Source organism: Mustelus asterias, unplaced genomic scaffold (genome assembly GCF_964213995.1).
Source record: "Mustelus asterias unplaced genomic scaffold, sMusAst1.hap1.1 HAP1_SCAFFOLD_120, whole genome shotgun sequence".
Classification (NCBI taxonomy): domain Eukaryota; kingdom Metazoa; phylum Chordata; class Chondrichthyes; order Carcharhiniformes; family Triakidae; genus Mustelus; species Mustelus asterias.
This window is the reverse complement of record NW_027590159.1, coordinates 264,635-290,119: the sequence shown is the minus strand read 5'-3', so window position 1 is coordinate 290,119 and position 25,485 is coordinate 264,635. Positions and strand designations below refer to the sequence as shown.

The 25,485-nt window shown below is 44.1% G+C and overlaps 1 non-coding gene across 1 annotated transcript; it reads left to right on the top strand.

Moving 5' to 3' along the window:
* The first annotated feature begins 21,085 nt into the window (after positions 1 to 21,085).
* trnav-aac (transfer RNA valine (anticodon AAC)) lies at positions 21,086 to 21,158 on the top strand. Its single transcript has one exon. It is a non-coding gene; the product is annotated as a tRNA-Val (tRNA).
* Positions 21,159 to 25,485: the final 4,327 nt, after the last annotated feature.

Here is a 25,485-nt window from a genome sequence, read left to right as displayed (position 1 = left end):
AGTGATATCCAGCAGCATAACGACAGGAAATATCTCGATTAAGCTGGAAGTCATTAGAGATTAAATGAGGGAAACAGAATTTCAAAGTGATTACACCACAAAATGCGGCAATTTCTAAGTTCTTTACGGGACCCGGCTGTGCTGTTGATAAAGGGGAACCAATGGATGTAATGCACTTAGATTAAACTGAAGGCACAGTGATGAGATGGTGGGCTTTGAAAATTCAAGTTACACTTACGAACATATGAATTAGGAGCAGAAGTAGGCAAATTCAGCGCTTCCAGCCTGAACCAACATTCAATCAGTTCATGGCTGATCTTCCCCTGGTCTCAAATCCACCTCCCCACCTCTTCCAATATCCCCTCATTCTTCTTTTAAATTAGTAATGCATCTTTCTCCTTCTTGAAACCATTTAATGATTCAAACTCTACCGCGCTATGGGTCAGCGAGTTCCACAAATTCACGACCCTCTGTTGGAAGTATTCCTCCTCATTTCAGCGACATCTCATCTCCCGCCTCTCAACCTATAAATGTGACCTGTTGTTCTTGATTGTACCGTAAGAGGAAACATTTGGTCTACGTTTACACTATCAATCCTTTTTCAGGATGTTATAACCTCGATCACTTGAGCACCTTATGGGACTATTTCGCCTCACTGTCAATTTCGTGACCGAACGAACTCAATCGGTGTTGTCATTGCCTGAAGGAGGCACGTATGTTCCATCCAAATAGGACATGTTGATGGGGAATGTTGTCTCTGGTAAAAAAAAAAGATCAGAGATGAAAATAATAAGCAAAGGGATATAGGATAAGTCAGTTTGAAAAACTCAGTTCACCAGTGACTCTGGGAGTCCAGTGGTTTTTGCTCAGCACTCCCCCAGTGATCATAGAAATCATAGAAATCATAGAAACCCTACAGTACAGAAAGAGGCCATTCGGCCCATCGAGTCTGCACCGACCATAATCCCACGCAGGCGCTACCCCCATATCCCTACATATTTTACCCGCTAATCCCTCTAATCTACGCATCCCAGGACACTAAGGGGCAATTTTTGCATGGCCAATCAACCTAACCCGCACATCTTTGGACTGTGGGAGGAAACCGGAGCACCCGGAGGAAACCCACGCAGACACGAGGAGAATGTGCAAACTCCGCACAGACATTTGGTTTCAATTTTCGCTCAGGAAAAGTTTATGAATTGCTCTGAGCAAACTATTAAAAATTATCTGATTTACTCTCTGATGGAAAGCAGATCTACTGGAATCAGCCGACTGAGGTTTGCAAGTTTACATCAGAGCTAGAAATGTCACATGTACAACAGGTCAAGCTCAAACACAGAAAAAGAAAAACAGTGATAGGCTGCAACGCGCTGATGATAGGGATGCTGATCCCAATAGGTATGGTTGCTCTCTGGATGGTAACAGGTCAGATGTTCGCCTTTATACTGACACTAAATAATTAAACTTTTCCCTCACTCAGCAATGAAAATATTTGGAAAAGTGTCTGACCGGTTTCGTATATTATATACTATCATTGGCTGAAGCATCACTGGTGTTGAGGCAGAAGGTGCCATTTTGCAGGAGAAACTTGTTTTGTGGTGAAAGTGGCCTGGCGTGAAAATCAGAGAAAACAAGCACAAGCAGCGTGGATAAAGCCCATTGTCAAACACGCTGTGAGCTGCTGGTCTGTTGGTTAGAGTCTGACACTGTCACTGCAAATTCATTGCTCTCGTCCAAACCGTGAAAACAAATGACAGTTACTGCCCTATTGAACATATAAAACACAATCTCGCCTCGTATCCTGAAGTGAAGACCCTGAGCAAATTCAACAGGAGGTTTTCTTGTCATTTCTGGCAGAGATTGGGAACCAGATGAGAGTAAGGACAGTTTAACTGGCGCTGATTCTTCACTGCAGCTCATTGTGTTTCGGACTGGAGATGATTTCAGTTTGTTGCACAGTTCAGGATTACTTCATTCAGTGACGGAGCTGGCTCAAGCCTCTGATGGCCTTTCCCAGCTTCGTTGCTTCCAAGGAATTTCGGTAACATTATCAATAAATGATATGGTTGGGCGCCGTTTTGGCATGGTAGCGAGGCCGAGCGGTCTAGGGCGCTCAATTAAGGCTCCAGTCTCTCCGCAGGCGTGTGTTCGAATCCCACCGCTGCCAGATTTAATTCCAGTTTTGGTCCTTGCAACTGACTTCTCACAACTCAGATTGAATGCAGGAGTGTGTGCGGTGCCGTTTTTCGCAGGAACAACGAGGAGAGACAGTGCCAATGCAAACAGTTGTTGAGGTAAACGATATTGCGTGGAAGCATTGGATTTGCTCCGAGGGACCATACACGGGAACACAGGCTGAATAACTGTCTGTCGATATAAACAACAGGATTGTAAACATTTAGACGTTATTCGCGGCCCAGGGCATGGACTGGGATTTTCTAACTGAAGTTCAAATCCTGTCATGTGCTCTTCCCATCATTCCTCATGGTGACTATGTCTTCACTGAAAGATATTGCGAATGATTCAATGGATACAAAGATCATCTACTCATTGCAAATCTCTCACATCTGCTTTCACTTAGGGCCCAGTGTTCAGGATTCGGCGCAGAGGCCCCAGGTTCAATTCCCAGTCATGGAGTGAATAACTTTTTGTTTGATTCTTCAATTAATGAAAACAGGACGCACAGCATCTGTGAAGGGAGCAACAAGGTTAATCTTCCAGCTGGATGAACTTGTAACAGAACTGGAAATGTCAGAGATGTAATAGTAACGATAGATTCTGAAGATGAATCACATGATACACACACGGCACACATGTCAAATTATGCCACTTTCAAGTTGCATCTTTTAGCTTCCTGCTCTCCAGCTCAGACATTTCTAGATCCATCAAATATTTCCTACCTGAAAATGCTGCCTGTTTTACAATCCACTGAAAATGCTACACTTACTCTGACCTTAAAGCCCTGGTCTTGTAAATCAGCGTCGCGAGTTCAATTCTCGTTCGAGCCTGTGGTAGAATTCACCAGAAAAGAGTTGTAAGGAAGAGGCTGGGAGACGATACCGACAGCTTTGATGAATGGTCAAGATGATAGATCGGCTGTAATTTTGGAAAGTGAATAGATATTCTCTTCTTCGTAAAAATAGAAGAGCAGGACATATTTGAAAAAGTTAAGTGTTGAAATTCAAAGCAAAATAGGTGTTTTTGTACAAGAAATGTACATGCTAGCATGTCGGTGCAGCAAATAACGAGGAAGCGAAATTACATTTTGGTATTTAATGCCGGCAGACGGGAGGACAAGAATAACGAGGTGCTGCAGCATTTAGATTTGTTGAGACCATATGTTGAATATTCAGTGCAGTTATGATAATCACATTTAATTAAGGACACGCCTTCATTGGGAACGGTACAGAAAATGTTGAACAGATTGGTCCCTGGATGAGGGAGTTTTCCTGTGATGAGACGCTGGGTAAATTGGGCTGAAATTCTCTGTAGTTTCGAAGAATGAGAGGCGATCTCATTAAAACTATACAATTCTGATTAGGATTGATAGAATGGAGGCTAAGAGATTATTTTGCTGCTGCTCGGGGAATCTAACCCACTGCGGCACAGATAACGGGCTGATCATTTAGGGCTAAGATAAGGAGAAATTGCTTCACTCAAAGGGCTGAGAATCTTTGGCATCCTCTGTACTTGGCAGTTATGTATGCCCCATCATCGAGCATATTTAAGGTTGGGATCAACAGGTTTCTGGTTTCTTGGGGCATTCAGGAATATCGGGAGCTGGTGGAAAAACTGAGTTGTAGCTCAAGATCAGCCATGATGGCGTTGAATGACGGAAAAGTCTCTATGGACCGAATGGTCTGCTTTTCCTCCTATGATTCATGTCGTAATAAAAATGTAAAGTGCTGGAATTTCTCAGCAGAGCTTGCAAAAAATGTGGAGCAAGACAGTGAGTTAAGATTCCGAGTTCAATATGACTCTTTTCAAACCGTAACCGAGTGTGAATTATAACAACTAGCACAACTTCGAGAATGCGAATTGAATTGGATCCAGGCTGTGAAAGCCCTGAATTTAAACTGCTGCAGGATTTTTGTCGGAAACCTGTTCAGAAAAGTTAGCTGCCAGTTGAAAGGTTGGAGGTTTCCGAGCACCCCGAGCCAAATGGACTCCCTCAATTCCTGTCTCTACTTATATTCCGGCATAGATATCCTTTGCGTCCTTCTGACAACAGGGAAACACTGTCCAAACTTTGCCAGTCTCGCTGCTATTCAGTAAGTTCTCATACAAATCGATCGATGAATGTTCATTTCAAATAAAACGAGATATATTAGTTCATGCTGCTGCATATTTCCAACCTATTAGAAATATGGGATTCACAGTAACTGGGGATTCACAGTAACTGATAAAATTGATGCTGTGGTTGCAGATATAGAACTGGAAAGCACCATCACACCGAGTGAATCCACTGTCTGTTTAAATGTTGATCAGTGAAAATTTCAATCATCCTCTGCTTTGTAACATACGGTGTGGAGATGCCGGCGTTGGACTGGGGTAAGCACAGTAAGAAGTCTCACAACACCAGGTTAAAGTCCAACAGGTTTATTTGGTAGCAAATACCATAATCTTTCGGAGCACAGCTCCTTCGTCAGATGGAGTGGATATCTGTTCTCCAACAGTGCACCGGCAGAGAAAACAAGTTACAGAATACTAATTAGAATGCAAATCTCTACAGCCAGCCAGGTCTTAAAGGTACAGATAATGTGGGTGGAGGGAGCATTCATTGTAACATACGGCCATTGAGTCAATAAGCAAGAGCCAGTCAAAAAAAAAGCCTGAATCAGTAAATCTTTTTCGCAACTTTCAAACATGTTGTTATCCTCTGTACTATTTGCCATTGAGGTACATGAATAAGTGACCGCAGTTTTGTGATGGTAAAAATGTGTTCAGCCCCTCTGGTAACTGAATCACGTTGATGCACAGAGGAACACACACAGACACCGAGAGTGGCAGAGTGCTGACAAGACACAAACACCCATAGATCAACGATGTCACCAACTGGGTTCAGTTTTGTTCCATTTCTGGCTGGGGTTTTGGTGAATTCAAGCTGATGTACAGAAATGAAGGAACGTGGAAGTAAAGCAGGAAAAACAGATGGGAATATTTGGAATGTTTTGATTCCATTGAATGAATAATTAATTCTGCAGTCACCTACAGGAATGAATGCTGAGCAGCGCAGTGGGGGAGGTTCAAATCTTCGTGAGAGAACAGCAATTTCAAATCCACCGCCTGAGCCGTTTGGACATCACGACAATCAGTGTCAATGTGTGAGTATTACTCATATAAAACTATTGAATAGTTACAGCAACAAAAGGGCACATTCGGTCCCAGGAGGTCACGCTGCACCTTTCATCCCTCTTTTTTCTTCCTTGCAGAATGCCACTTGTTGAACAGACAAACGAGCTGCACTTTTTGGCAGTGGCGGGATTTGAACGCACACATTTTCAGATATTGAAGCTTAAATTTAGCAACTAAAACAATTCGGCCCAACGACCAGTCGAAGCCCCCTGCTAACTGTTGCTCAGAGTGATATAGGCAACGGGTTAGAATATAATTGGGATTTTGGAGAGAACATTTCGCCCCTCAAGCCCCTCACATATTTTGGAATCATAGCCAAGCAATTATTTTCCCTCTGTTACATTTCTGACATTTCCAGCTTTGATGAAAGATCCAGCTGCAAGATTAACTTTGTTTCTCACCCCACAGACGCTGCCAGATCTGGCTTCATTCAATGAGGGTTTCCTTTTCACGGTGTCATTTCATACAGCAATACAAACGAATTGCTCTCTGGCTGGGAATTCGAACCAGACCACAGTGATGAAAGTGCCAAATCCAAACCACTGATCCAGCAGGGAAGCTGACAGTGATTTTCCCAATCAGCGGATCATCGTCATTTTAGCCATTCTCTTCCTTCTCTTCCGTCACACAATAGACAGGTTTCTAATTTAAAATAAATACTCTGCTTATTTCCACATTTGTCACCTGCCATCGAGACCATGGTCGTGAAAACGATGACTTTGCACCATTGGAACACCCGAGTTCCGCCATCACCAGCTCAATGTTGCCTTGTCCATCATTCCTTGTGTCAAATAATACATCCTCCTTTGTTTTCTGTGCCGATCCTTACCGTCTGTCCTTTTTAAGGAGTGACCCCTGACTTCACAATGAGAAAATGCAAGGAAACCCCATCAGACTAATTAAAATGTGCAAATATATAAATAAAATAACTTTTCCCTCAGTCTGCAATGAAAATGATTTGGAAAACAAAATCTGCCCAGTTTCATACCGTGGGAGGCGGACGCGATAAGTGTGGAATTATTCTTGTAATTGGCTGAACACTACTCTGGTGTTGAAACACAAGGTGCCATTTTGCAGGAGAAGTTTGTGGTGCAAGTGGTCTGGCGTGGAAATTAAAATAACAAAAGGATCGTGGGCAGAGCAAATTGTAAAACACGCTGTAATCTGTTGGTCTGGTGGTTAGAGTTGAAACTGTCACCGTTGTTTTGATTGCAGGTCAGGAAATGAAGATTTATTGCTCTCCTCCAATCCGTGAAAACAAATATCAGTTATTTCCCGGCAGAACGCACAAATCTCAGTCTCGCCTTGTGTCCTGTCCTTTCTCAAGTGAAGACCCTGAGCAAATTCAACAGGAAGCCATATTGTCCTTTCTGGGAGCCAGACGAGGTTAACGACAGTTTAAATGGAGCCGGCCCTTCACTGCAGCTCATTGTGTTTCTGACTGGAGATGATTTTTGTTTGCTGTACATTTCAGGAACATCTGATTCGGTTACGATTTCGTCATGGCCTATTCCAACTCCACGGATTTTGATATATTTCAGTATTAATGCAATGGCACGACATGATTAGCACGCCTTTCTGTGTGGTAGCGTGGCCGAGCGGTCTAAGGCGCTGGATTTAGGCTCCAGTCTCTCTCGAGGCGTGGGTTCGAATCCCAGAGTTGGCGCAAGTTTTTGTCCTTGGAGCTGAAGTCCAACAGCTCGGGTTGAACGTCGGAATCTGTGCGGTGTCGTTTTTGACAGACCCCCTTGTGAGAACAGGATATTGCGCTTGACTAATCGATCGACAGTTCCGACACGCCACAGCAAAACAACGCACCGACCTCCTCAGGAGACAAGTACGGGACACAGCCCTCAGAGTGCCCTTCCTCGTCCATTACGTCCCCAGAGTGCAGAAGCCAAGACATCTTCGGAGTAGAGAAGCACTGATATCTTCTTCGGAGCCTTCGGCGTACAATCGATGAAGACGAATATCACGCGAAGGCCATCTCCACGCCCCCACTACTTGCCTTCAAAAAACAGCGCAACCTCAAACAGACCATTGTTCGCAGAAAACTGCCCAGCCTTCAAGAGAACAGCGACCACGACACCACACAACCCTGCCAGGGCAACCTCTATAAGATGTGTTGGATCATCGACACGGATGCCATCATCACACGTGGGATCAGAATCCACCAGGTAGACGATACATACACATGCAACTCGGCCAACGTTGTCTACCTCATACGCTGCAGGAAAGGATATCCCGAAGCATGGTACATCGCCGAGACTATGCAGACGCTACGACAACAGAAGAATGGCAACCGCTCGACAATCACCCGGCAAGCATATTCCCTTCCTGTCGGGGAACGCTTAAGCAGTCAAGGGCATTCAACCACCGATCTTCGGGTAAGCGTTCTTCAAGGCGGCCTCCAAGACGCACGACAACGCAGAATCGCTGAGCAGAAACTGACAGCCAAATTCCATACACGAGAACGGCCTCAACCGGGACCTTGGGTCCATGTCACACGACTTGTCACCCTCACCATTTGTCCTGGGCTTGCAAAATCCTACTAACTGGCTTGGCTTGAGACAATTCACACTGCTTTAAACATAGAAAGCCACAGCACAAACAGGCCCTTCGGCCCACAAGTTGCGCCGATCACATCCCCACCTCTAGGCCTATCTATAGCCCTCAATCCCATTAAATCCCATGTACTCATCCAGAAGTCTCTTAAAAGACCCCAACGAGTTTGCCTCCACCACCACCGACGTCAGCCGATTCCACTCACCCACCACCCTCTGAGTGAAAAACTTACCCCTGACATCTCCTCTGTACCTACCCCCCAGCACCTTAAACCTGTGTCCTCTCGTAGCAACCATTTCAGCCCTTGGAAATAGCCTCTGAGGGTCTACCCTATCCAGACCTCTCAACATCTTGTAAACCTCTATCAGGTCACCTCTCATCCTTCGTCTCTCCAGGGAGAAGAGACCAAGCTCCCTCAACCTATCCTCATAAGGCATGCCCCCCAATCCAGGCAACATCCTTGTAAATCTCCTCTGCACCCTTTCAATGGCTTCAACATCTTTCCTGTAATGAGGTGACCAGAACTGCGCGCAGTACTCCAAGTGGGGTCTAACCAGGGTCCTATAAAGCTGCAGCATTATCTCCCGACTCCTAAACTCAATCCCTCGATTAATGAAGGCCAGTACGCCGTACGCCTTCTTGACCGCATCCTCCACCTGCGAGGCCGATTTAAGAGTCCTATGGACCCGGACCCCAAGGTCCTTCTGATCCTCTACACTGCTAAGAATGGTACCCTTCATATTATACTGCTGCTTCATTCCATTGGATCTGCCAAAATGGATCACCACACACTTATCCGGGTTGAAGTCCATCTGCCACTTCTCCGCCCAGTCTTGCATTCTATCTATGTCTCGCTGCAACTTCTGACATCCCTCCAAACTATCCACAACACCACCTACCTTGGTGTCGTCAGCAAACTTACCAACCCATCCCTCCACTTCCTCATCCAGGTCATTTATGAAAATGACAAACAGCAAGGGTCCCAGAACAGATCCCTGGGGCACTCCACTGGTCACTGACCTCCATGCAGAGAAAGACCCCTCCACAGCCACTCTCTGCCTTCTGCAGGCAAGCCAGTTCTGGATCCACAAGGCAACAGCCCCTTGGATCCCATGCCCTCTCACTTTCTCAAGAAGTCTTGCATGGGGGACCTTATCGAACGCCTTGCTGAAGTCCATATAGACCACATCCACCGCTCTTCCTTCGTCAATGTGTTTGGTCACATTTTCAAAGAACTCAACCAGGCTCGTAAGGCACGACCTGCCCTTGACAAAGCCGTGCTGACTACTTTTGATCATACTAAACTTCTCTAGATGATCATAAATCCTGTCTCTCAGGATCCTCTCCATCAACTTACCAACCACTGAGGTTAGACTCACCGGTCGGTAATTTCCCGGGCTGTCCCTGTTCCCTTTCTTGAATATAGGGACCACATCTGCAATCCTCCAATCCTCCGGAACCTCTCCCGTCTCCATCGACGATGCAAAGATCATCGCCAAAGGCTCCGCAATCTCCTCCCTCGCCTCCCACAGTAACCTGGGGTACATCCCATCCGGTCCCGGCGACTTACCAACCTTGATGCCATTCAATAGTTCCAACACATCCTCTTTCTTTATGTCCACATGCTCGATCCTTTCTGTCCACCGCAAACCAGCAGTACAACCACCCAGATCCCTTTCCACCGTGAATACCGAGGTAAAGTATTCATTAAGCAGCTCCGCCATTTCTAACGGTTCCGCACAAACTTTTCCCCCTTCACCTTTTAAGGGTCCTATGCCTTCACATCTCATCCTTTTACTCTTGACATATTTGTAGAAAGCCTTGGGATTCTCCTTAATCTTACCCGCCAAGGCCTTCTCATGACCCCCTTCTCGCTCTCCTAATTTCCTTCTTAAGCTCCTTCCTACATCCCGTATACTCCTCTAAATCCTTAACACCTCCTAGCTCTCTGAACCTTCTGTACGCCTCTCTTTTCTTATTCACCAGGTTCATCACAACCTTCGTGCACCACGGTTCCCGTACCCTACCAACACCCCCCTGTCTCATCGGAACGTTGTCATGCAGAGCTCCAGACAAACATTCCTTGAAAATCCTCCACTTTCCTTCGGTACTTTTCCCCAAGAATGCCTCCTTCCAATTTACCCGTCTAATTTCCTCCCTGATGACACTGTATTTCCCTTTACTCCAGAGAAACACTTTCCTAGCCTGCCTGATCCTATCTCTTTCCAATGCTATCGTGAAGGAGATAGAATTATGATCGCTATCCCCAAGATGCTCACCCACCGAGAGATCCTCCACCTGTCCAGGTTCATTAGCCAGCACCAGATCAAGTACAGCCTCTCCTCTAGTAGGCTTATCCACATACTGTGTCAGGAAACTCTCCTGGACACACCTAACAAACTCCTCTCCATCCAAACCCCTAGCCCTAGGGATATTCCAATCTATGTTTGGGAAATTAAAATCTCCCATCACGACAACTCTGTTATTCCTACATCTCTCCAGGATCTGTTTCCCCATCTGGTCCTCAACATCTCTGTTACTATTGGGCGGCCTATAGAAAACACCCAGCAACGTTACCGACCCCTTCCTGTTCCTAACCTCCACCCACAGAGACTCCGTAGTCAATCCCTCCACGGCGTCCACCTTCTCTACAGCCGTGACACTATCCCTGATCAACAGTGCCACTCCCCCCCCCCTCTCTTGCCTCCCTCCCTGTCCTTCCTGAAACATCTAAAACCCGGCACCTGAAGCACCCAGTCCTGTCCCTGAGACATCCAAGTCTCCGTAATGGCCACCACATCACAATTCGAAGCAGCAATCCACACTCTAAGCTCATCCACTTTATTCACTACACTCCTGGCATTAAAATAGACACATCTCAGACCTTCAGCCTGAGCACTTCCCTTCTCCATCACTCGTCTAACCTCCCTCTTACCCTGTTTACATTCCTTATCTATTTGCGAGCTAATCTCCTCGCTCTCAGTCCCCTCATTCCGATTCCCTCCCCCCAACCTTTCTAGTTTAAAGTCTCTCCAGTAGCCTTAGCCAACCTTCCCGCCAGGATATTGGTCCCCCTGGGATTCAAGTGCCACCCGTCTTTTTTAAACAGGTCACACCTGCCCCTAAAGAGGTCCCAATGATCCAAGTACCCAAATCCTTGTCCCTTGCTCCAGTCCCTCAGCCACGCATTCATTCTCCACCGATTCCTGTTCTCACTCTCCCGCGGCACAGGCAGCAATCCCGAGATTACTACCTTTGCATTCCTCTTTCTCAGCTGTCTACCTAACTCCCTATATTCTCTTTTCATGACCCCTTCCCTCTTCCTACCTATGTCAGCAGTACCTATATGCATCACGACCTTCGGCTCCTCTCCCTCCCCCTTCAGGATTTCTGGGACTCGACCAGAGACATCCCGGACCCCTGCACCAGGGAGGCAAACCACCATCCGAGAGTCCCGTCTGTGTCCGCAAAAACGCCTATCTGACCCCCTCACCGTAGAGTCCCCAATTAGCACTACCCTCCTTTCCTTACCCTTTTGCACTACTGGGCCAGGCTCAGCTCCAGAGACACTGCCACCGCTGCTTCCCCCAGGTGGGCTGTCCACCCCAGTAGTACTCAGACAGGAGTACTTATTATTAAGGGGCACATCCACCGGGGTGCTCACCATCAACTGAGCTTTCTCCTTCCTCACTGTTACCCAGTTACCCTCCTCCCGTGGTCCCGGTGTGACCACCTGCCGATAGCTCCTGTCAATGACCTCCTCACTATCCCTAACCCGGCGAAGGTCCTCGAGCTGCAATTCCAGTTCCCTAACATGGTCCCTTAGGAACCGCAGCTCAACACACCCAGCACAGATATAGTCGTCCGGGAGGCTAGGAGCCTCCAGGACCTCCCACATCCTACATTGGGAACAACATACTGGCCTCACACTCATAATTGCCCCTTTAAACACACAGGGAAAAAAAAGTGAATGAAAATTTTAAACTTACCTTTCCTCCTCCTGTCATTGTCCCCCTCTCCACTCGCATTGTCTGTACCTGTAAAGACTTGATTCGCTGTTAAGACACGCATTCCAACCATTATCTTGCAATTGAGTCTGTGTCTTTCTATGCCCTGTTTCTAAACCCAACTCTCCACTCACCTGATGAAGGAGCAGTATTCCCAAAGCTCGTGCGACCAAGTAAACTGATTGGACTTTAACCTAGTGTTGCGAGACTTCTTACTGTGATGGAGATCAACAATGATTTTACTGAATGGCGGAACAGGCCCTAATGAAGGAGCAAATGGTCCATTTCAACACCTCTTCCCTATTCTCTGATGTTCTTCTGTGCAGCTCGTTGTTCTGAGAACAGATTCAAATTGTTCCTGCTCCTCTCTCTGACGTCATGAATTGGAGAATGAAGACACTCGGAGCTGATTGGATGAAATGTAGGATAAAGGAGCTGTGAGCTGATTGGGTGTTTCCTGCTGGAAAGGAAAGAACCTGTCACCATTGGGGCCGGAATTGCTCAACATCGTCTGAATTCTGAACTGAAACAATTGAGCTTTAACTCATTGAGTTCCCTGAGGCATTTGCTGGAGGAACGCTTTTTAATTTGGAATTACAAGATAAGTTGACACATCAGGTTGAAAGTAACGAGTGTGTTCATGTATTAAGTGGCATGGGTCGTCAATCTAACCATGCGAACCTGCAGCAACAGAGTGGAGTTGAGCATTGTAGTCAGGCCGATTGGGGACGATATGCTGTCATTTGTTTCTGTAGTTTAGTGCTTGTAAAGGACCCCGGTCCGAAACCGGGCAGAAGAATATATTAAGGTTTTTCATGTCGGGTGAGAGAAATCTGAATGATTTCAGTTTGTTGCTGAACATTATCCGAATCTCGATTCATATTATCTTTGCTTGACGTCGGCCTCAAATGCTTCCTGTAAAATAAATGCTGAATATTTTGGCGCACTGACAGGAAAGAAATGTTTCTATTTTGACAGCATGCGCACATCAGCATTTCGTTCAGTCGACAACAGATTTTAATGGGTTAATAGGTGCAGACTAACGTAGTTAATCGCCATCTGAAACATGTCTAATGGCAGTGTGTGCTCAAAAGGACAGATACAAGTGAAACTGCACGTGGGCATTGTCAGCTGTTCCTGAAGTGTAGTTGTTCTCACATTCGCCTCACACGCGAAAAGTCCCCGGTTCGAAACCAGGCAGAAACACTGTTGGATCGGTGCCATTAAGCATGAGCAAAGTTTGCATGATGTGAGTTCATAGCTCAACCTCATGCGAATCAGATGTCACGGTCATGTTATATTGGCTTCGATCTCGGCCTCAAATGAATTTCGGAAAGTCAGAAATGCTGTCTTTGAGGACGCAGGGAATAAAGAACTCCATTGTGTATACACATATTCGCAACTCGTGCAGTCCACAAATTAATTTAATGGGTTTGGACGTGCAGACTGACGTAGTTAATCACCATCTGAAATATATCGAATATATTTATTTTGAGGTTCAAGATAAGTTGATATATCAGGTTGAAAATAACGGATTTGTTCTTCTATTAATTGACATGGACCCTCAATGTGACCATGAGAACCTGCAGCAACACGATGTAGTTCAACATTGTAGTCAGGCCAATTGGCAGCGTGGCGCATTCTCTTGTTTCTGTGGTTATCACATTGGCCCAACACGTGAAAGATCACCGCTTCAGAACCGGGCAGAACATTCATCAGCTTTCCCATGTAGGGTGAGGGAAATCTGTATGATTTCAGATCGTTGCTGAACATCAACCAAATCTCGATGTTACAGCCATATTATCTTTGCTCTGAACTCTGCCTCAAATGTTTTCTGTAAAATAAGAAATGCTGATTCCTTTGACGCACTGACAGGAAATTTTCGATTTTGACAGTGTGCACACATTAGCATCTCTTTCAGTCTACAACAGAATATAATGGGTTTAAAGGTGCAGACGAACAGAGTTAATCACCATCTGAAACATGTCTAATTGCAGTGTGTGCTCAAAAATACAGACACAAGTGGTAGTGTAAGCGAATTAGAGGAAAAGGCGCACATTTCCTACAACATGTTTTTTTTTTGGAAATCGTTCTTCATAACAAGGAAATAGGAAACAGCACTCAGCCAGATGAGGAAATCGAAACTCAATGCGGATCGATTGGACTTTCCTAAAGATGGCCAACATTTATGCGCCTGAATGTTTCACGCCCATAATTAAAAGGCTTAAGTGCAACTAACAGATGTCTTTTCAATCTCTTTCATTTAAATGGAGTTGATTTTGTTTAACAGCAGACGATGATCAATGTCAAAATTGCGATCTCCTTTACCCGGTGACTCGCTTCCTTCTGTTGGTCCTTATGTTTGCAATTCAGTGAAATTCAATTTCAGAGATATTCAATTCATAATGAAGCCATATATGTTAAATAATGCATTGATACTAAATATTGAAACAAATACTGAGTACAATTGTAAAATGAGTCTCACGAATGCTTCACCAAGAGGTGAAGGAATCAGTGGGAAGCGTAGCTGCTTAGGATTACAAAAAATCACGAAAAGACAGCACTCAGGAGAGGTTACGATAGTCCCCATCTCACAAAATATGACACAGTGTCTGGAAAGGCTCAGTAGACCAAGGTCCACCACACTACGAAAACAAAAAGGGACGGTCAATAGGGAATTAAAGGTGCTATATTTAAATGCCCGCAGTGTCCGGAACAAGATAGATGAGCTTGTGGCCCAGATTGTGACTGGCAGGTATGATGTGGTAGGCATCACAGAGACGTGGTTGCAGGGGGTTCAGGACTGGCAGTTAAACATCCAGGGATTCACAACCTATCGAAAAGACAGAGGGGTGGGTAGAGGGGGCGGGGTTGCCTTGTTAATTAGAAATGAAATTAAATCAATAGCACTAAACGACATAGGGTCAGACGATGTGGAGTCTGTGTGGGTAGAGTTGAGGAACCACAAAGGCAAAAAAACCATAATGGGAGTTATGTACAGGCCTCCTGACAGTGGTCAGGACCAGGGGCACAAAATGCACCACGAAATAGAAAGGGCATGTCAGAAAGGCAAGGTCACAGTGATCATGGGGGATTTCAATATGCAGGTGGACTGGGTAAATAATGTTGCCAGTGGACCCAAAGAAAGGGAATTCATTGAATGTTTACAGGATGGCTTTTTGGAACAGCTTGTGATGGAGCCCACGAGGGAACAGGCTATTCTGGACTTAGTGTTATGTAATGAGCCAGACGTGATAAAAGATCTTAAAGTAAGGGAACACTTAGGAAGCAGTGATCATAATATGGTAGAATTCAGTCTGCAATTTGAAAGAAGGAAGGCAGAATCAGATGTGAAGGTTCTACAGTTAAATAAAGGTAATTACAGGCGCATGAGGGAGGAACTGACAAAAATCGACTGGAAGCAGAGCCTAATGGGAAAGACAGTAGAACAGCAATGGCAGGAGTTTCTGGGAGTAATTGAGGACACAGTGCAGAGGTTCATCCCAAACAAAAGAAAGGTTATCAGAGGGGGGATTAGGCAGCCATGGCTGACAAAGGAAGTCAGGGAATGCATCAAGGCAAAAGAGAGAGCCTATAATGTGGCAAAGAGTAGTGGGAAGTCAGAAGATTGGGAAGGCTATAAAAACAAACAGAGGATAACAAAGAGAGAAATAAGGAAGGAGAGGATCAAATATGAAGGTAGGCTAGCCAGTAACATTAGGAATGATAGTAAAAGTTTCTTTAAATACATTAAAAACAAACGGGAGGCAAAAGTAGACATTGGGCCGCTCCAAAATGACGCTGGTAATCTAGTGATGGGAGACAAGGAAATAGCTGAGGAACTTAACAAGTACTTTGCGTCAGTCTTCACAGTAGAAGACATGAGTAATATCCCAACAATTCAGGAAAGTCAGGGGGCAGAGTTGAATATGGTTGCCATCACAAAGGAGAAAGTGCTAGAGAAACTAAAAGGTCTGAAAATTGATAAATCTCCGGGCCCAGATGGGCTACATCCTAGAGTTCTAAAGGAGATAGCTGAAGAAATAGTGGAGGCGTTAGTTATGATCTTTCAAAAGTCACTGGAGTCAGGGAAAGTCCCAGAGGATTGGAAAATCGCTGTTGTAACCCCACTGTTCAAGAAGGGAACAAGAAAAAAGATGGAAAATTATAGGCCAATTAGCCTAACCTCAGTTGTTGGCAAAATTCTAGAATCCATCGTTAAGGATGAGATTTCTAAATTCTTGGAAGTGCAGGGTCGGATTAAGACAAGTCAGCATGGATTTAGTAAGGGGAGGTCGTGCCTGACAAACCTGTTAGAGTTCTTTGAAGAGATAACAAATAGGTTAGACCAAGGAGAGCCAATGGATGTTATCTATCTTGACTTCCAAAAGGCCTTTGACAAGGTGCCTCACGGGAGACTGCTGAGTAAAATAAGGGCCCATGGTATTCGAGGCAAGGTACTAACATGGATTGACGATTGGCTGTCAGACAGAAGGCAGAGAGTTGGGATAAAAGGTTCTTTCTCAGAATGGCAACCGGTGACAAGTGGTGTCCCGCAGGGTTCAGTGTTGGGGCCACAGCTGTTCTCTTTATATATTAACGATCTAGATGACGGGACTGGGAGCATTCTGGCCAAGTTTGCCGATGATACAAAGATAGGTGGAGGGGCAGGTAGTATTGAGGAGGTGGGGAGGCTGCAGAAAGATTTAGACAGTTTAGGAGAGTGGTCCAAGAAGTGGCTGATGAAATTCAACGTGGGCAAGTGCGAGGTCGTACACTTTGGAAAAAAGAATAGAGGCATGGACTATTTTCTAAACGGTGACAAAATTCATAATGCTAAAGTGCAAAGGGACTTGGGAGTCCTAGTCCAGGATTCTCTAAAGGTAAACTTGCAGGTTGAGTCCGTAATTAAGAAAGCAAATGTAATGTTGTCATTTATCTCAAGAGGCTTGGAATACAAAAGCAGGGATGTACTTCTGAGGCTTTATAAAGCACTGGTTAGGCCCCATTTGGAGTACTGTGAGCAATTTTGGGCCCCACACCTCAGGAAGGACATACTGGCACTGGAGCGGGTCCAGCGGAGATTCACACGGATGATCCCAGGAATGGTAGGCCTGACATACGATGAACGTCTGAGGATCGTGGGATTATATTCATTGGAGTTTAGGAGGTTGAGGGGAGATCTGATAGAAACTTACAAGATAATGAACGGCTTAGATAGGATGGACGTAGGGAAGTTGTTTCCATTAACAGGGGAGACTAGGACGCGGGGGCACAGCCTTAGAATAAAAGGGAGTCACTTTAGAACAGAGATGAGGAGAAATTTCTTCAGCCAGAGAGTGGTGGGTCTGTGGAATTCATTGCCACAGAGGGCTGTGGAGGCCGAGACGTTGAGCGTCTTCAAGACAGAAATTGATAAATTCTTGATTTCTCGAGGAATTAAGGGCTATGGGGAGAGAGCGGGTAAATGGAGTTGAAATCAACCATGATTGAATGGTGGAGTGGACTCGATGGGCCGAATGGCCTTACTTCCGCTCCTATGTCTTATGGTCTTATCTGAACACGAAACGTCAGCCCTTTTTTCTCCTTACAGATGCTTCCAGACCTTGTGAGATTTTCCAGCACTTTCTCTGTTGGTTTCAGATTCCAGCATCCACGGTAAATTGTTTTTATTACTGAGTACAATTGGTTCAGCTTATTCGAAGGAAGATGAGAATGATGCATTAATGAATGAGCAGAAATCATTGCTCCCTCAGATATTTGCCAGACTAACGCTTCTAAGTTTTGAAGTTCAAGATAAGTTGAGCAATCAGATTGAAAACAGCGGTTATCTTCCTCAAACAAGACACATTGTTGCGGGGTGGATGGGGGAGGGAGGTTGCGAGGGTGGAGGGGGGGCGGGGGAGGAGACGAGGCTCTCAGTCTAACCATTTGAACGTGCAGCACAACAGCGCAGTTCAACATTGCAGACAGGCCGATTTGCTATAGGCTGCGAGACTCAGTGCGGATCTACTGGAATTTCCTATAAATGGCCGGAATTTCTGTGCCTGAATGTTTCACGCCCATAATAAAAAAGGTTCAAGTGTCACGATCAGATAATTCTTGATTCTCCTCCATTTACATGTAGTTGACTTTGTTTAAAAGCTGACGATAGTAAATCTCAAAATTGTGATCTGTATTTCCCGGTGATTCCATTCGTTCTGTTGGGCAGTTATGTTTGCAATTCAGTGATGTTCAATTTCAGAGATATTCAATTCATAATGAAGACATATGTGTTAAATAATGCCTTGATACTAAATATTGAAACAACTGAGTACAATTGTACAATGAGCTTCAATAAAGTGTCATCTGGACTCGAAACGTCCGCCCTTTTCACTCCTTACAGGTGCTGTCAGATATTGTGAGATTTTGCAGCATTTTCGCTTTTCTCATCCCCGTGCAATTTGTTTTTATTACTGAGTACAATTGATTGAGATTATTCGAAGAAAGATGAAAATGATGCATCAATGAATGGGCAGAAATCATTGCTCCCTTAGATATTTGCGAGACGAACGATTTTAAATTTTGATGTTCGGGATAAGTCGTACAATCAGATTGAAAGTAACGGTTATCTTCCTGAATTCAGGGACATGGGCTCTCAGTCTCACCATCGGAACCTGCAGCAACACAGCGTAGTTGAACATTGCAGACAGGCAGATTTGCTCAACCGCGTTTCCAGCGGTTTCTGTAACGTAGTGATGATCACGTTCACCGAACACGCGAAAGATCCCCGGTTCGAAGCCAAGCGGAAACATGCATTACGCTTTCTCATGTCAGGAAAGTTCATTGATTTCAGTTTGTTGCGCAACATTATCCGGACCTCCATGTTAAAGGCAGGTTATCATTGCTCTGACAGCACCCTCAAATGCTTTCTGTGAAATAAGAAACGGGTTTTCTTTGACGCACTGACAGGAAAGTTCGGTTTTGACACTGAGCACATATTCGCATCTCGTTCAGTCGACACCCGAATTTAATGGGTTTATAGGTGCAGACTAATATGGTTGATCACCGTCTGAAATATCTGATCGTAGTGTGTGCTCAAAGAGACAGATACAAGTGATACTGTAAGTGAACGAGAGGAAATGGCGCACATTTCACAGAAGAATCTTTTTTTAAAAATCATTTTTCATCACGAAGAAACAGGAAAAACCACTCAGACAGATAAGGGAATCGAGACTCAGGGCGAATCTAAAGGATTTTCTTGTAAAGGGCCGGAATTTATGCGCATGAATGTTTCACGCCCAGAATAAAAAAGGCTCAAGTGTCACGAACAGATAATTCTTGATTCTTCTCCATTTAAATGCAGTTGGCTTTCTTTAAAAGCTGACGATATTCAATCTCAAAATTGCGATCTGTATTACCCGGTGATTCGATTCGTTCTGTTGGGCAGTTATGTTTGCAATTCAGTGATGTTCAATTTCAGAGATATTCAATTCATAATGAAGACATACGTGTTATATAAGGCCTTGATACTAAATAGTGAAACAAATACTGAGTACAATTGTACAATGAGCTTTGATGAAGTGCCATCTGGACTCGAAACGCACGCCCGTTTCACTCCTTACAGGTGGTGTCAGACACTGTGAGATTTTGCAGCATTTTCTCTTTTCTCATCCGCAGTAATTTGCTTTTATTACTGAGTACAATTGATTGAGATTATTCGAAAAAGATGAAAATGATGCATTAATGAATGGGAAGAAATCATTGCTCCCTTAGATATTTGCGAAACGAACGATTTCAAATGTTGATGTTCGGCATAAGTCGTACAATCAGATTGAAAGTAACGGTTATCTTCCTGAATTCAGTGACATGGGTTCTCAGTCTCACCATCGAAACCTGGAGCAACACAGCGTAGTTGAACATTGCAGACAGGCAGATTTGCTCTATCGTGCTTCAAGCTGTTTCTGTCGTAGTTGTTGCCGCGTTCGCCTAACACGTGGAAAGTTCCCCGATTCGAGACCGGAGATAAACATTCATTAAGCTTTCTCATGTCGGGTAAGGGAATACTGCTTGATTTCAGTTTGATGCTGAACGTTATCCGAACCTCGATGTTAAAGGCATGTTATCATTGCTCTGACATCACCCTCAAATGCTTTCTGTGAAATAAGAAACGATTTTTTTTTGACGCACTGACAGGAATATTCGATTTTGACACCGAGCACGCATTCGCATCTCGTTCAGACTACAACAGAATTGAATGGGTTTAGAGGTGCAGACTAATATGATTAATCATCATCTGAAATATCTGATAGTAGCGTGTGCTCAAAAAGACAGATACAAGTGATACTGTAAGTGAACTAGAGGAAATGGCGCACATTTCACAGAAGGATCTTTTTTTAAAATCGTTTTTCATCACTGAGAAACAGGAAAAGCCACTCAGACAGATAAGGGAATCGAGACTCAGTGCGGATCGACTGGACTTTCCTGAAAAGGGCCGGAATTTATGCACCTGAATGTTTCACACCCATAATAAAAAGGCTCAAGTGTCACGAACAGATAATTCTTGATTCTCCTCCATTTAAATGTAGTTGACTTTTTTTTTAAAAAGCTGACTATTTTCAATCTTAAAATTGCGATCTGCATTACTCGGGACTCGATTCATTTTGTTGGTCAGTTATGTTTGCAATTCAGTGATGTTCAATTCCAGAAATGAAGACATATGTGTCAAATAATGCATTGGTACTAAATATTGAAACAAATATTGCGTACAATTGATGAGCTTTGACAAAATGTCAGCTCGACTCGAAACGTCAGCTCTTTTCACTCCTTATAGATGCTGTCAGTCCTTGTGAGACTTGCCAGAATTTTCCCTTTTCGTTTACGATTCCAGAATCCGCAATCATTTGCTTCTTTACTGAGTACAATTGATTGAGATTATTCGAAGAAAGATAAAAATGATGCATTAATGAATGGGCAGAAATCATTGCTCCCTTAGATATTTGCGAGACGAACGCTTTTAACTTTTGATGTTCGGGATACGTCGTGCAATCAGATTGAAAGTAACGGTTATCTTCCTGAATTCCGTGCCATGGGCTCTCAGTCTCACCATCGGAACCTGCAGCAACACAGCGTAATTCAACATTGCAGCCAGGCAGAGTTTCTGAAATGCCCTTCAAGCTGTTTCTGTAGTGTAGTGGTTATCACGTTCACCTAACACGCGGAAAATCCCCGGTTCGAAACCGGGCAGGAACATCCATTAAGCTTTACCATGTCGGGTAAGGGAAAATTGCTTGATTTAAGTTCATTGCTCATCATTATCCGAGCCTCGATTTTAAAGGCATGTTTTGATTGCGCTGACATCACCCTCAAATGCTTTCTGTGAAGTAAGAAACGTATTTTTTGACGCAGTGACAGGAAAGTTCGATTTTGACACTGAGCACTTATTCCCATCCCGCTCAGTCTAAAACAGAACCTTATGGATTTATAGGTGCAGACTAATATGGTCAATCGCCATCTGAAATATCTGACAGTAGTGTGTGCTCAAAAAGAAAGTTACAACTGATACTGTAAGGGAACTAGATGAAATGGCGCACATTTCACAGAAGATTCTTTAAAAAAAATATTTAGGTGCCTGAATGTTTCACGCCCCTCAGACCGATGAGGGAATCGAGACTCAGTGCGGATCTACTGGACTTTCATGTAAAGGGCCGGAATTTATGCGCCTGAATGTTTCACGTCCATAATAAAAAAGGCTCAAGTGTCGCGAACAGATAATTCTGGACTCTTCTCCGTTTAAATGTCGTTGACTTTATGTAAATGCTGACGATAATCAATCCCAAAATTGCGAAGTGTATTAGCCGGTGATTCGATTCGTTCTGTTGGTCAGTTACGTTTGCAATTCAGTGATGTTCAATTTCAGAGATATTCAATTAATAATGAAGACATATGTGTTAAATAATGCATTGATATTAAATAGTGAAACAAATACTGAGTACAATTGTACAATGAGCTTTGATAAAGTGTCATCTGGACTCGAAGCGTCCACCCGTTTCACTCGTTACAGGTGCTGTCAGACATTGGGAGATTTTGGAGCATTTAGTCTTTTCTCATCCGCAATAATTTGCTCTAATTACTTAGTACAATTGATTGAGACTATTCGATGAAAGCTGAGAATGATGCATTAATGAAGGGGCAGAAATTATTGCTCCCTTAGATATTTGCGAGACGAACTCTTTTATTTTTTGATCTTCTGGATAAGTCGTACAATCAGATTGAAAGTAACGGTTATCTTCGTCAATTAAGTCATACGGGCTCTCAGTCGAACCATCGGAAACTGCAGCAACACAGCGTAGTTGAACATTGCAGACAGGCAGATTTGCTCCAGTGCCTTTTAAGCTGTTGCTTTCGTGCAGTGGTTATCAGGTTCGCATAACACTCCAAAAATCCCCAGATCGAACCAAGGCAGAAACGTTCATTAAGCTTTCTCAGAAGAACATAAAAAATAGGAGCAGGAGTAGGCCATCTCGCCCCTCGAGCCTGCCCCGCCATTCAATAAGATCATGGCTGACGTGAAGTGGATCAATTCCACTTAACGCCTGATCCCCATAATCCCTAATTCTCTTACCGATCAGGAACCCATCTATCCGTGATTTAAACATATTCAACGATGTAGCCTCCACCACTTCAGTGGGCAGAGAATTCCTGAGATTCACCACCCTCTGAGAGAAGAAGTTCCTCCTCAACTCTGTCCTAAACTGACCCCCCTTTATTTTGAGGCTGTGCCCTCTAGTTCTCGCTTCCTTTCTAAGTGGAAAGAACCTCTCCACCTCTACCCTGTCCAGCCCCTTCATTATCTTATAGGCCTCTATAAGATCCCCCCTCAGCCTTCTAAATTCCAACGAGTACAAACCCAATCTGCTCAATCTCTCCTCATAATCAACACCCCTCATCTGGTGTCAACCTTGTGAACCTTCTCTGCACTCCCTCCAAGGCCAATATATCCTTCCGCAAATAAGGGGACCAATACTGCACACAGTATTCCAGCTGCGGCCTCACCAATGCCCTGTACAGACGCAGCAAGACATCTCTGCTTTTATATTCTATCCCCCTTGCGATATAGGGCAACATCCCACTTGCCTTCTTGATCACTTGTTGCACCTGCAGACTGGGTTTTTGCGTCTCAGGCACAAGGACCCCCAGGTCCCTCGGCACAGTAGCATGTTGTAATATTTTCCATTTAGATAATAATCCAATTTGCTATTATTTCCTCCAAAGTGAATAACCTCGCATTTGTCAACGTTATACTCCATCTGCCAGATCCTCGCCCACTCACTCAGCCTGTCCAAATCTCTCTGCAGACCTTCTACGCCCTCCACACGATTCACTTTTCCACTTACCTTTGTGACGTCTGCAAACTTTGTTACCCTACACTCAGTCCCCTCCTCCAGATCGTCTATATAAATGGCAAATAGTTGAGGCCCCAGTAACGATCCCTGCGGCACGCCACTAGTTACCATCCGCCAACCAGAAAAGCACCCATTTATTCCGACTCCCTGCTTCCTGTCGGATAGCCAATCCCCGATCCACGCTAACACCCTCTCCCCAACTCCGTGTGACCCAATCTTCTTCAGCAACCTTTTGTGAGGCACCTTATCAAACGCCTTTTGGAAATCCAAAAACACCGCATCCACCGGTTCCCCTCCGTCAACCGCACGAGTCACATCTTCATAAAAATCCAACAAGTTCTTCAAGCACGACATTCCCCTCATGAATCCATGCTGCGTCTGCTTAATCGAACCATTCTTATCCAGATGGCCTGCTATTTCTTCTTTAATGATGGATTCATATCGGGTAAGGGAAAATTGCTTGATTTCAGTTGGTTGTTCAACGTTAGTCGAACCCCGATGTTAAAGGCATGTTATCATTGATCTGGCATCACCCTCAAATGCTTTTTCTGAAATAAGAAACCCTTTGTTTTGACGCACTGACAGGACAGTTCGATTTTGACACCGAGCCCATATTCGCATCTCGTTCAGACTCCAACAAAATTTAAAAGGTTAAAAATTGCCCCTTAGAGTCCTGAGATGCGTAGGTTAGCGGGATTTGAGGGTAAATATGTGGGGGTAGGGCCTGGGTGGGATTGTGGTCGGTGCAGACTCGATGGGCCGAATGGCCTCCTTCTGCACTGTAGGGTTTCTATGTTTCAAACATCTCAACAGTTGGTGGGGGCGGGGCCGGGGAGGGGTGTCTTGCTACAGGTTGATCTTCAGATTCAATGTTACCGAGGAGATCCATCTATCTGACTTAGAATGTTCCTGGAGACGCATCTCCTTTCTCAGGAGGTCCATGTCCACCTCAGAATTTCTATTATTTAAATTGACCGCATCCAACACTCTCGGAGGCAATGAGTTCCAGGTCCTGAGCACTCGCTGTGGAAAAAATGTTGCTTCCAAATCTTCTTCGCCCCCGCCTTGCCCAATATCTTAAAACTTGTCCCTCCCCCTCTAAACTTGCCCTAATCTAGTCCACCTCGATTAAGTCGCTCCTCAATCTCCTTCGCTCCATTAGACAACAATCCGAGCATCACAAACCAGAAAATTCTGGCTAATTTGAACTTTTAAAAACTAAACTTACTCCAAAGAAATTCCTCCATCTGATTTAACTGAAATTTGTCAACTTTTAAAAAACATTTCTGTGTATTTTGCTTCTTAAAATTAAACATGTTTAAAAGAAATTCTTCCGCAGAGTTCATCAATCTTTTAGAAAATGTTTTCACCATTTTGAAAAATGTAATGTTTCCACGTATTTTTCGAGAAATTTCCAACTTTTTAAAAGGTAGCTTAAACTTGCTAACATATTTTTCCCAAATACTTTAACGAGAATTCGTCATTTAAAGAAACTATTTTTTTTAAAAAATTAATTGAAGTTTATCAGTAATTTCTTTCTTAAAATTGTCAACATTGTTTTGAAAAATTATTAGCTAAGATAAATTTCTTCAGAGAAGCTGACTGCATTTGGTCAACATTTCTCTGAATTGGTCCAAAATTTGTGAAAACACATTTTTCATCCACACGAATATGGAATTTTTGAACTATTGTTAAACTATCACAGCGAGCCAGTGAGGAGTCGAATCTGGAATCTTCTGATCCGTATTCAGACGCGTTATCCATTGCGCCACTGGCCCACAACCAAACACCGTGCAGCAATGTTTTACATATCGGTTCGAGGCTTCAAAATCGGCAGAGCCATGGTCAAAACATATTCGTTTTAGTGAGGAAATGTTGCATCATTAAATTTTTCTCGACTCACTTACAGTAATTGTACTTTGCCTTGAATTGAGTTAACTTGCTGTGTTGGAATTCGAACCCTGGTTCCCAAAGCGTCAAATCCAGCGTCAACAACATGACTCGAAACCGTAACCCTCCCGCCAGTGATTCCACTATTGAATATTACCTGAATATAGTATCTTACAATCATATGACATTGGCTCTTACTTGAGCCTCAAAATACATTCAGGAAAAGACAAAAGTGCTGAAAATTCACGACAAACTGAGCAGGAAAGAACACCTATTTTGACTCA